Here is an 11,802-nt window from a genome sequence, read left to right as displayed (position 1 = left end):
AGCATTTAATCATATAGTTGCAGGAGACGATTTAACAAATCAACAACTAACATCCAGAGCATGCATAATCCAAATTTAATATGTCAGGGACTCCATCATGCATATGAATAGGTTAAATAATCCTATTATTATCTAATAAATTGCTAAAACAATTTCAGAAGATTGTTTAATATTTCGGCAATTTAAATCCAAGCATTAACCATATAGTTGCAGGAAACGATTTAATAATTCAGTAACTAGCCTCCTAAGCATGCATAGATCAAAATTAATAATTAAATGACCTTATCATGCACTTGAATGCATTCTAAAATAAGTTTTATAAACACATTATATTCCATCAAATTTCTGAAATTTAATTCAACATCCATTTGTTAACAACATAGGAAGTGCCTTAAGTTTTACACTGTTTGTCCCGACAATTTAGAATTAAACTTTAATCAATTTAGGGTCTTAATAACACTCAAAATTCATTCCTTAATCCCTCTGTAAAGTTCCAAATTCACTCAAATAGTCTCCATGCTCCAACAGTGAACATAGTACGTAGAAAATTAAAAAAAACTCAAAATAAATCAAAAATAAAAAGGGAGCCTGCTCCAAAATTTGGAGCAGGCTCTTTTTCCAGCCTAGAGCTGGCTCTAGGACTCCTTAAAGCCGGCTCTACTTTGTTGTGGGAGCCGGCTCCCACTTCTATGGAGCCGGCTCTCACCTCCTTTGAGAGCCTTCGTCCCCGGTGCGTCGTTTCAGCCCTTGTGCTCCTTCTCCGGCTTATTCCTAACACTCTGTTAGTTTTTAAAACCAAACTTAGGTGTCATATTAATACCCAGTAGCATCCCAATGGCTTGATTATAACAATTAAAATCAGTTACAGAGGTTAAATTTGCTACCGGACTAACCCGCGTTAGGAACAAAACTGAAACTATAATTCTATTCCAACCTCTCTGTTTCTCTTCACAAACTGATCTTAGGAGTCTTAATTTAGTCTAGAAGCATCCCCAAGGTTGTTTACAATAATCTTGAAAACAATTACAGAGTTTAATTAATCCATTTAAACTAGCATTGTTGAAGAACGGCACTGAACCTAATTTGCAACATCAGTTCCATCCCAACCCCTCTGTTCTTCCTCCAATTTAAATTTGAAGGTCATACATTACATCTAGTATCCACTCAGAACTTAGTTGATTTCAGTAAGATTCAAAATAAAAGTTAGAACAGTGGGACGTTATGCCAAAACAGAGTCAAGAAAACATACGTGCTATAATTGTTTTGTAAATAAATTTTTCACAGATAAAACGATCAAGTAAAACATATATAAAACATGCATGGTTCAGTTTAAGGCCAATTAATCTCCTAGAGACTGTCTAGGTGCATAGAACACAAGCCAAAGGGAAGGAGGAAGATAAGAACTTGCCTTTGAGTTACAGACTTGAAGTTCTAAATTCCCAGTTTCTGTAGTCTTCCTTGAACTGCTCTGCCAAATCCCCAGTTTCACGCTCTATTTCTTAGCAGCCCTTGGTGATACAGACGTAACTTTATATTTTCTAAAACCCTAAACCCCAGTATGTACATGTATATATAGGCTTCAATTTACTCAACGCTATTCCAAGTCTAACTATAAGTCGGCCAACGATAAATCCTAAAACCCTAACTTTAGATAAATAAAATAATTACCCCGTGAAAAAATTAAACATTTAAATTAAACCAATTAAGTTAAATAAATTAAATTAAGTCAATTAATCAATTCAAACAACACCAAAACCAATTAAAATAACAATTAAATAAAATCACAATTAATTCAAACATTCCAGCAAGCAAATAATCAATTAAATAAAATAAAATGCAATTAAACAAATAAATAAATACCAATTAAATACAATTAAATACATGTCACATAGGTAAACAATTAAATAAAATAATTAAACCAAATAATCACGCAAAAATACAATAAAAAAATAAATAAATGCCGAGACTATCTTTTTTAAAATTAGGGGTATTACATTTTTCCCCCCTAACAAAAGGAATTTCGTCCTCGGAATTCGCTCTTACCTTCTTCCAACATGTCAGGAAACTGCAAGCGAATGACATCCTCCCGTTCCCAAGTGGATTCAGCCTCATTGTGATGATTCCACTGCACACGAACCAAAGGGATAACCTTATTGCGAAGGATTTGATCCCGACAGTCAACAATACGACATGGTGGCTCCAAATAAGTTGCATCCGGCTGCAACTCAATCTCCCCAACATCAATATGCTGATACCGATCCTCATTGCGCAGAAATTTTCGCAACATGGAAACATGAAACACGTTGTGAACGCGATCCAAGTTATCCGGAAGTGCCAACCGATAAGCCACAGCTCCTACTCGATCCGTAATCATGAATGGACCGACAAACCACGGAGACAACTTCCCTTTCTTCCCAAAGCGCATCACACCCCTTATAGGAGATACTTTGAGAAGAACCTGATCCCCAACCCGAAACTCCAAAGCACGAGTGCGACGATCAGCATATCTCTTCTGCCTACTTTAGGTAGTACGCATGCGATCTCGAATAAGAGCAATCTTTTCAGAGGTATCCTTGATGAACTCAGGACCTAAGAATCGATTCTCTCCAACCTCCATCCAACAAACAGGTGATCGACACGGTCGACTGTATAACGCCTCAAAAGGTGCCATCCCAATAGTCTTCTGGAAACTATTGTTATAAGCAAACTCCACAAGTGGCAAATATTCCTCCCAGTGGCCCTTGAAATCCAGCACACACGACCGAAGCATATCTTCCATAATCTGATTCACCCTCTCAGTCTGTCCGTCAGTCTGAGGATGATAAGCAGTACTAAGGTGTAACTTCGTACCTAAAGCCTGCTGAAAACTCTTCCAAAATCCAGATACAAAGCTCGAATCCCTGTCCGATATAATTGACAATAGAATGCCTCGTAGCTTCACAATCTCTGAAATGTAAAGCCTCGCCAACTGCTCCGAAGTGTAGTCAGTGCAAATAGGCAAGAAATGAGCTGACTTGGTCAACCTATCCACAATGACCCATATGGAGTTATGCCCCTTGAAAGAATTTGGCAACCCTTCCACAAAATCCATAGATATGCTTTCCCATTTCCACTTCGGAGTTGGTAGTGGCTGTAGAGCTCCTGGCGGCCTCTGATGATCAATCTTAACCATCTGACAAGTACTACACTGAGAAACAAAAAGAGCAATGTCCTTCTTCATACCTGCCCACCAAAACTGCCGCTTCATATCTTGATACATCTTATCGCCTCTGGATGAACAGAGAACTCAGAGTGGTGAGTCTCAGTCATCACATCCTTCCTCAAACCATCAGCAGAAGGTACCACTAACCGTCCCTTGTACCTTAAACCTCCATCAGCCCCAACATAGTAGAATGAAACCTCTCCGGAAGCTATCTCTGCGACCTTGTCGACACACTGCTGATCGGTGAGTTGTGCTTGTAAAACCTTGCGAATGATGGAAGGTGTAACCACCATGCAAGCCATAAAAGCATCCGATAACTCATCCACACTCTTCAAAGCATTCCACTCAGTAGTGAATAGAGCAGAAAGATTACCAACAGGTCGGCGACTGAGTGCATCCGCTACCACATTCGCTTTCCTTGGATGGTACTGTATAAAAAAATGATAGTCTTTTACAAACTCCAACCATCTGCGCTGTCTCATATTCAGTTCCCGCTGAGTGAACAAGTACTGCAGACTCTTGTGATCATTGAATAATCTGAAGGACTCACCCAACAGATAATGCCTCCGAATATGCAAGGCAAAAACCACTACTGCCAACTCCAAATCATGTATTGGATAATTAAGCTCATGAGGCTTAAGTTTCTGAGATCCATAAGAAATCGGTCACTCCTCCTGCATCAATACACATCCAAGACCCTGCAACGAAGCATCCATGTAAACAAGATACTCTATCCCGCTCTGCGGAGTAGCCAGAATCGGTGCAGAAGTCAGCTTCCTTTTCAGCTCATCAAAAGCTCGCTGACAGTGTTCATCCCACACGAACTATACACCCTTCTTGGTCAGATGAGTGAGTGGTCCTGCTATCTTGGAGAACCCCTGGATGAATCTCCTGTAATATCCTGCCAGACCGAGAAAAATCTTGCCAGACCGAGAAAACTCCGAATCTCAGTAGGTGATGTAGGCTGTCCCCACTCAACCACCGCTCAAACCTTGGCCGGATCCACTGCTATCCCCTTTTCTGACACCACGTGACCCAGAAATTTCACCTCCCGTTGCCAAAATTCACACTTCTCGAACTTGGCATATAATTGGTGCTCACGAAGCGTCTGCAAGACTATGCGAAGATGTCTAGCATGATTATCCTCCGACCGAGAATAGATCAAGATGTCATCAATAAAGACAATAATAAACTGATCCAGATAAGCCCGGAAGACTCTATTCATCAAGTCCATGAACACTGCAGGTGCATTAGTTGTCCCAAACGGCATAACACGAAACTCATAAGAACCATATCTCGTGAGAAATGCTGTCTTAGGAATATCCTGCTCCCTGACCCTCAGCTGATGATACCCAGAACGCAGATCAATCTTGGAGAAGTATGTGGCTCCCCTTAACTGATCAAACAAGTCATCAATCCTGGGCAAAGGATACTTGTTACGAATCGTAACCTTGTTCAACTCTCTGTAATCTATACACAGACGAAGCGAACCATCCTTCTTTTTCACAAATAGAACCGGTGCTCCCCACGGTGATGTACTCCTACGAATAAAACCCTGGTTGAGTACCTGCTGAATCTGATCCCTCAGCTCTCTCATCTCTACCGGTGCCATCCTATAGGGTGCCCTAGCAGTAGGCGCAGTGCCTGGAGCTAAGTCTATCACAAAATCAATCTCTCGACTAGGTGGCAACCCTGGAATTTCCTGAAATACATCCGGGAAATCCTGTACAATCGGTATGTTATCCAATGGCACAGTAATCCCCTCCTCATTTTCCTCCTCCACATGGAACAATTAGGTGCTACCGCCCCCTTTAGAACGTGGCATAGCTACTACATACATATCCTGACCAGGTATGGTAAAAATAATAGATCTATCAAAACAATTAACTTGGGCATGGTAGTGAGACAACCAATCCATCCCAAGTATCACCTCATAAGTGTGTATGTCCAGGACCAGTAGATTGGCTAGAAATCTGAGTCTGCCAATATCTAGTGTCACAGGCCCATCACTCTCATGTATAATAGCTGTATCATCCAATGGTGTAGAAATACCCTGTGGTCTAGTGCATACCCTCGTCCGCATCCCAGATAAAGCAACAAAAGTCCTAGCTACAAATGAGTGTGTAACACCTGTATCAAATAAAACACGTCCATGTAAACCATGAATAGGAAACTTACCCTCAATAGTCTAAGGTGCCTGAACATCCTGTGGCATGGGGTTATACACCCTGCCATAGTGCAACTGCTGTGGTGCCTGTTCCTGAGTCTGCGGCGGTGCCGGTAAAGCTAGATGTGTCTGTCCCTGAATCCGTGGAACCTGTGGAGCTGGTAGAGGCACTGGCGCCCTCTGTCCCTGCTCCACATACTGTCTCTGTCCCTGTCCCTGTCCTGCTTTAGGACACTGCCTGGTGGTATGACCATACTTTCCACAAGTGTAACAACTACCCTGGAAAGTACCAAATGGCCTCCTCTGTCGGTTAGCCTGTGGCTGACCCTGTCCTACCTGTGGTCCCCCATTCTGTTGCCTCTGAATAGGTGCCCTATTCCGATGAGCATCTGAACCACCCTTGTGCTTCTTCCAAGGCTGTTGTCCCTGGAACTTGCCTTTGTCATTCTGCCGGTGACCATTGCCGTTCCCCTTTTCAGCTGACTGATTAGTAGAGTCTTTATCACCCCGCTTCTCACCATGAGCCTGTCTGATGTCCACAGTCAACTGATTCTGTTGTAGAGCGGCGTCTACCACTTGAGCATAGGTAGTATAGGCTGGACTACCTGTAATAGCTCTCTTGATAGACCACATCAGTCCCTTGACGAAACTGTTACGCTTCTTATCCTCTGTATCCACCTCCTCCGGTGCAAAGAGAGACAAGCGTGTGAACTGCTGCTCATACTCCGCCACTGTCATGTTTCCCTACTGCAGATTTAGAAACTCGGTCTTCATAGCTACCCTGACTGCATAGGGAAAATATTTCTCGTCAAAGCGAGCACTGAACTCATCATAAGACAATGTCATCCTCTCCTCTGAGGTAGTAACTGACTCCCACCACTGTAGTGCATTCCCAACTAGCCTCAAAGTAGCAAGCATCTGCTTCTGAACCTCCGTGCACTGAACCAAACGAAGATGACGCTCAATGTCCTGTTTCCACTGGTGAGCTGTTCTCGCATCGGTTGAGCCTGAGAACACAGGTGGACTCCCCTTTGTGAAAGAGCTCCTAGCCTTTCCCCAAGAATCCGTCTGAACCATTGGTACTGGTACAGGTGCCTGCTGAACCTGCGGTTGGTTCCGGAGTGCAGCTGTTACCCCAGCCTCTATAGCCCGAGCAACAAGGTCATTGAGGTGTGGAGGAATCTCTGGATCTTTGTCCCGACCCTGAGTCTGTTGAACTTCCTCCTGCTCCTCCTGAAACCCTGGCATTTGCTGCTCTTCTTCCATTTGCCGACGTTGTAGACGTTCCTGCTGTCTACGTGCCGCTCTCCTCTGTCGACTGTTCATGTTCTGTCCTTTTCCAGTGTTAACCATGCTGTTAACATAGAATGACAGACATCGGTACGAGTTTAAACAACTGTAAAAGATTTCAACGAATCCTAAACATAAGCTTTATATATAAAAAAAAAACGCTACGCGGAAGTCTTAATACGAAACGTCCTAGAGACACTTGAATCTGGAGTGCTCTGATACCAACTGTAATACCCCTCGGATCTGAGACACGGGTTGATCAGGCCCAGGTCTAAACCCGAGGGAATATCAAACAATTAAAGTATTTTAAAACGAACACAGATGACAAAAACCAATAAAGATAGAATAAAACTGAAAGAAACAATAATATTAAAATCCTCCATGTGTAACTGAAAATTTAAAACTCCAATCCTCCAAAACTTCGAAGTTACAACTTGGGAATCCACTGATGGACCCCTAACTAAAAATTCATCTGAGACTGAAACTGAAAAAAATAGATAATACTAGAAACGTCGGGGAAGTCCTACGTAATCCGATGAAAGTGAGACTGTCCTCGACAAGCACGATCAAGCTCTAAGGCTGGAACTGTCCTGTACCTGAAAAGAATAATAAAGGAGTGGGTCAGACCCACGAGCAAGTTCTAATCTAACTGCAATCCATACAGTGACCCGATACGCAGATACACCGTAGACACCTCACAATATCTATCTAGTTCATACGTATAAATATATCCACACTAAGGGACATTCACTAGTCTATAATAGGGGTCTCAACCTGAATAGAAGGCAACATGCGAATACGCACCCAAAGGTGGGCATGAGTACCTAGACCTAACAGGGTACACCTCAACCTATTATAACCAGCTACGCATCCACTGCATATACGCACCCTAACCAACGAGTCTGAGACTCAAGCTCAACTCGTGGTACCATAAACATATATATAAAGTCCGTCCAAATCCAGGGTAAGCAGTTCAACTATTTATTAAACTGACCTACAATAAACCAACTAGTTAGTCACTCAACTTATTCAGTGGATATGACTTAACTACCATCCATTAATCCAGGAAGTCATCCAACTTGGTTACAGCTGGTCTGACTTAGTTACAATTAGGATTCAATATCTTTCAATCCATTCCATTAATCCATTAGGTTAGGTTTATGCGTTTTGAGCTAAACCGTCCCTAGTATGTCACCGTCCCATATCGGTACATACAATCCTCCATATCCAGGTAAATTACAACATATATAACAGTTTAATAATTTACAGACCCAAAAACCACCATCCAAACAATTGTAGAAAAATATTTAAAGCTTCAGTAATTTAAATCCAATCATTTAATTATATAGTTGCAGGAGACGATTTAACAAATCAACAACTAACATCCAGAGCATGCATAATCCAAATTTAATATGTCAGGGACTCCATCATGCATATGAATAGGTTAAATAATCCTATTATTATTCAATAAATTGCTAAAACAATTTCAGAAGATTGTTTAATATTTCGGCAATTTAAATCCAAGCATTAACCATATAGTTGCAGGAAACGATTTAATAATTCAGCAACTAGCCTCCTAAGCATGCATAGATCAAAATTAATAATTAAATGACCTTATCATGCACTTGAATGCATTCTAAAACAAGTTTTAGAAACACATTATATTCTATCAAATTTCTGAAATTTAATTCAACATCCATTTGTTAACAACATAGGAAGTGCCTTAAGTTTTACACTGTTTGTCCCGACAATTTAGAATTAAACTTTAATCAATTTAGGGTCTTAATAACACTCAAAATTCATTCCTTAATCCCTATGTAAAGTTCCAAATTCACTCAAATAGTCTCCATGCTCCAACAGTGAACATAGTACGTAGAAAATTAAAAAAAACTCAAAATAAATCAAAAATAAAAGGGAGCCTGCTCCAAAATTTGGAGCAGGCTCTTTTTCCAGCCTAGAGCCGGCTCTAGGAATCCTTAGAGCTGGCTCTACTTTGTTGTGGGAGCTGGCTCCCACTTCTATGGAGCCGGCTCTCACCTCCCTTGAGAGCCTTCGGCCCCGGTGCGTCGTTTCAGCCCTTGTGCTCCTTCTCCGGCTTATTCCTAACACTCTGTTAGTTTTTAAAACCAAACTTAGGTGTCATATTAATACCCAGTAGCATCCCAATGGCTTGATACAACAATTAAAATCAGTTACAGAGGTTAAATTTGCTACCGGACTAACCCGCGTTAGGAACAAAACTGAAACTATAATTTTATTCCAACCTCTCTGTTTCTCTTCACAAACTGATCTTAGGAGTCTTAATTTAGTCTAGAAGCATCCCCAAGGTTGTTTACAATAATCTTGAAAACAATTACAGAGTTTAATCAAGCCATTTAAACTAGCATTGTTGAAGAACGGCACTGAACCTAATTTGCAACATCAGTTCCATCCCAACCCCTCTGTTCTTCCTCCAATTTAAATTTGAAGGTCATACATTACATCTAGTATCCACTCAGACCTTAGTTGATTTCAGTAAGATTCAAAATAAAAGTTAGAACAGTGGGACGTTATGCCAAAACAGAGTCAAGAAAACATACGTGCTATAATTGTTTTGTAAATAAATTTTTCACAGATAAAACGATCAAGTAAAACATATATAAAACATGCATGGTTCAGTTTAAGGCCAATTAATCTCCTAGAGACTGTCTAGGTGCATAGAACACAAGCCAAAGGGAAGGAGGAAGATAAGAACTTGCCTTTGAGTTACAGACTTGAAGTTCTAAATTCCCAGTTTCTGTAGTCTTCCTTGAACTGCTCTGCCAAATCCCCAGTTTCACGCTTTATTTCTTAGGAGCCCTTGGTGATACAGACGTAACTTTATATTTTCTAAAACCCTAAACCCCAATATGTACATGTATATATAGGCTTCAATTTACTCAACGCTATTCCAAGTCTAACTATAAGTCGGCCAACGATAAATCCTAAAACCCTAACTTTAGATAAATAAAATAATTACACCGTGAAAAAATTAAACATTTAAATTAAACCAATTAAGTTAAATAAATTAAATTAAGTCAATTAATCAATTCAAACAACACCAAAACCAATTAAAGTAACAATTAAATAAAATCACAATTAATTCAAACATTCCAGCAAGCAAATAATCAATAAAATAAAATAAAATGCAATGAAACAAATAAATAAATACCAATTAAATACAATTAAATACATGTCACATAGGTAAACAATTAAATAAAATAATTAAACCAAATAATCACGCAAAAATACAATAAAAAAAACAAATAAATGCCGAGACTATCCTTTTTTAAATTAGGGGTATTACAAGCTCTAAGGCTTGAATTGCTTTAAACTTCACCAATTCAGCTCTCGGCTTGCTCTGAATGACCGGCAACGACTCTGTAAGCTTTGATATTATCATAAAGTCCCGGTTTTAACCATTTATCTGGGAAAGTACCTACAAACACACAGTAAACATAAATTAGTCTAATTATGGATAGAAGTATTACTTTAGGCCCTAACGTATACGTATTTGAAGACTCGAATATGCATCTATTCAGCGCTCATCACACCCCCAAACTTACATATTACTAGTCCTTTAGCAATATAGAACTAAAAAGCCGCTTTTGTGGGAATCACAGTTCATTTAACCTATACAACTAGCCTTTAAACTCCTAGTGGACGAGTTATAGTCTCGTGAGGGTTTCCAGTGAAGATACCCACAAACTTCTCAAATCAGTGCCTTAAATGCACAGTAAGCTTATTCAAGCCTGTTTTTAAATCATATCCTCCCTGTAGGTCATTCATCAGTCAAATACAACAAATATACCAATCATGTAATCAGAAAAACTTTTAATTTCCAATCTCAATTAAGCAACCATAGTCCCCACATATCAGTTCAATCATTTATTCTACAATTTTAATCTCTAAAACACTTGAAAGTAATCCTACAATTCATCATATGGCTTATTGTCTATACTTGCCTTTATTCTTTGTCATCCCTCAATTCACAAGTAGACTCTTCAAATTCCAACTCCCAAGGCATTTTTATATATATTTTCTTTGGGTATGCATTTGTCTTCAACAAGGATACTGTGCAATGTTCAGGTTTATTAATCTTTCTAAATCACCCGTGTAACGAACTTTCAGCTAATGACTCCCAGACCAAATAGTCTTAGGGCATTAAGTGTTGAAACACCCCTAAGGACTTAATTATTCAAGTAATTTAGGCAACCTAAACCCCTTATGTAATAAGCTTTCAGCCAATGACTCCCAGACCAGACGATCTTAGGGTATTAGGTGTCAGAACACACCCCCAAGGACTTAATCACTCAAGCAATCTGAGTACAAACCTGAACTTGATTTTTTTTTTTTTTTTTTTTTTTCATTCACATTGGTGAAGATTTTTTTTTCTTTGTTGCATACGTACCGATTTTTCTCTATTTTTTTTTTCCTTTTATGCCTCAGTCATCAAAACTATCAAATCTACCTGATCATCTCAGTCTAACAAAACAAAACAAGACTACCAATATCTACCCCACAGACTTCATGCAAGTGTGAATATTGTGCAAAGTGTAACATCTCAGAGATAAGCATCATTAAACAACAATTATTCTAACAGAGTGAACCACAGGCCACCAACTGATTTTAAAAATTTTCAAGGACTCATTTTCACAGTAATTTAGCATACAAACCATTTCTAACAAACTTTAGACTGCAAACAGAGTATATAATCATCAACAGACTCAAACACATGCTTATAAATTACATCATTGTGTAAGCAGATTAAAAATTAATAAAAATTTCTAAGCCAACCTTACCCCCAAACTTATCGTGCACATTGTCCTCAATGTGTGCGAACAAAAGAGTATAAGAAAGATATTACCATACAAGCAGACCAACAAAGATATAACAATGTAATGCACGGAAAGGCAAAAATGAGTGTCTAGCATCGTTTCCTTCAACATAGTGGTTCCTCTTAAAAGCACCCCCAAACTTAATCTGTTGTATCTAGTAAAATCAATAAACTCCAACATACATCAGAGTATCAAGTATATGGATTAAGCATAGAAAAAAATCAACACAAGGATAAGAGAACCAAAAAGCTTGTATAAATATCAAAACTCAGTACACTGCTTTTGAA

This window comes from Cornus florida, unplaced genomic scaffold (assembly GCF_030987335.1).
Source record: "Cornus florida cultivar Cherokee Brave unplaced genomic scaffold, ASM3098733v1 CherokeeBrave_3.0.0_Hap2_Chr02, whole genome shotgun sequence".
NCBI classification, from domain to species: Eukaryota; Viridiplantae; Streptophyta; class Magnoliopsida; order Cornales; family Cornaceae; genus Cornus; species Cornus florida.
Note: the sequence above shows the minus strand (reverse complement) of the source record.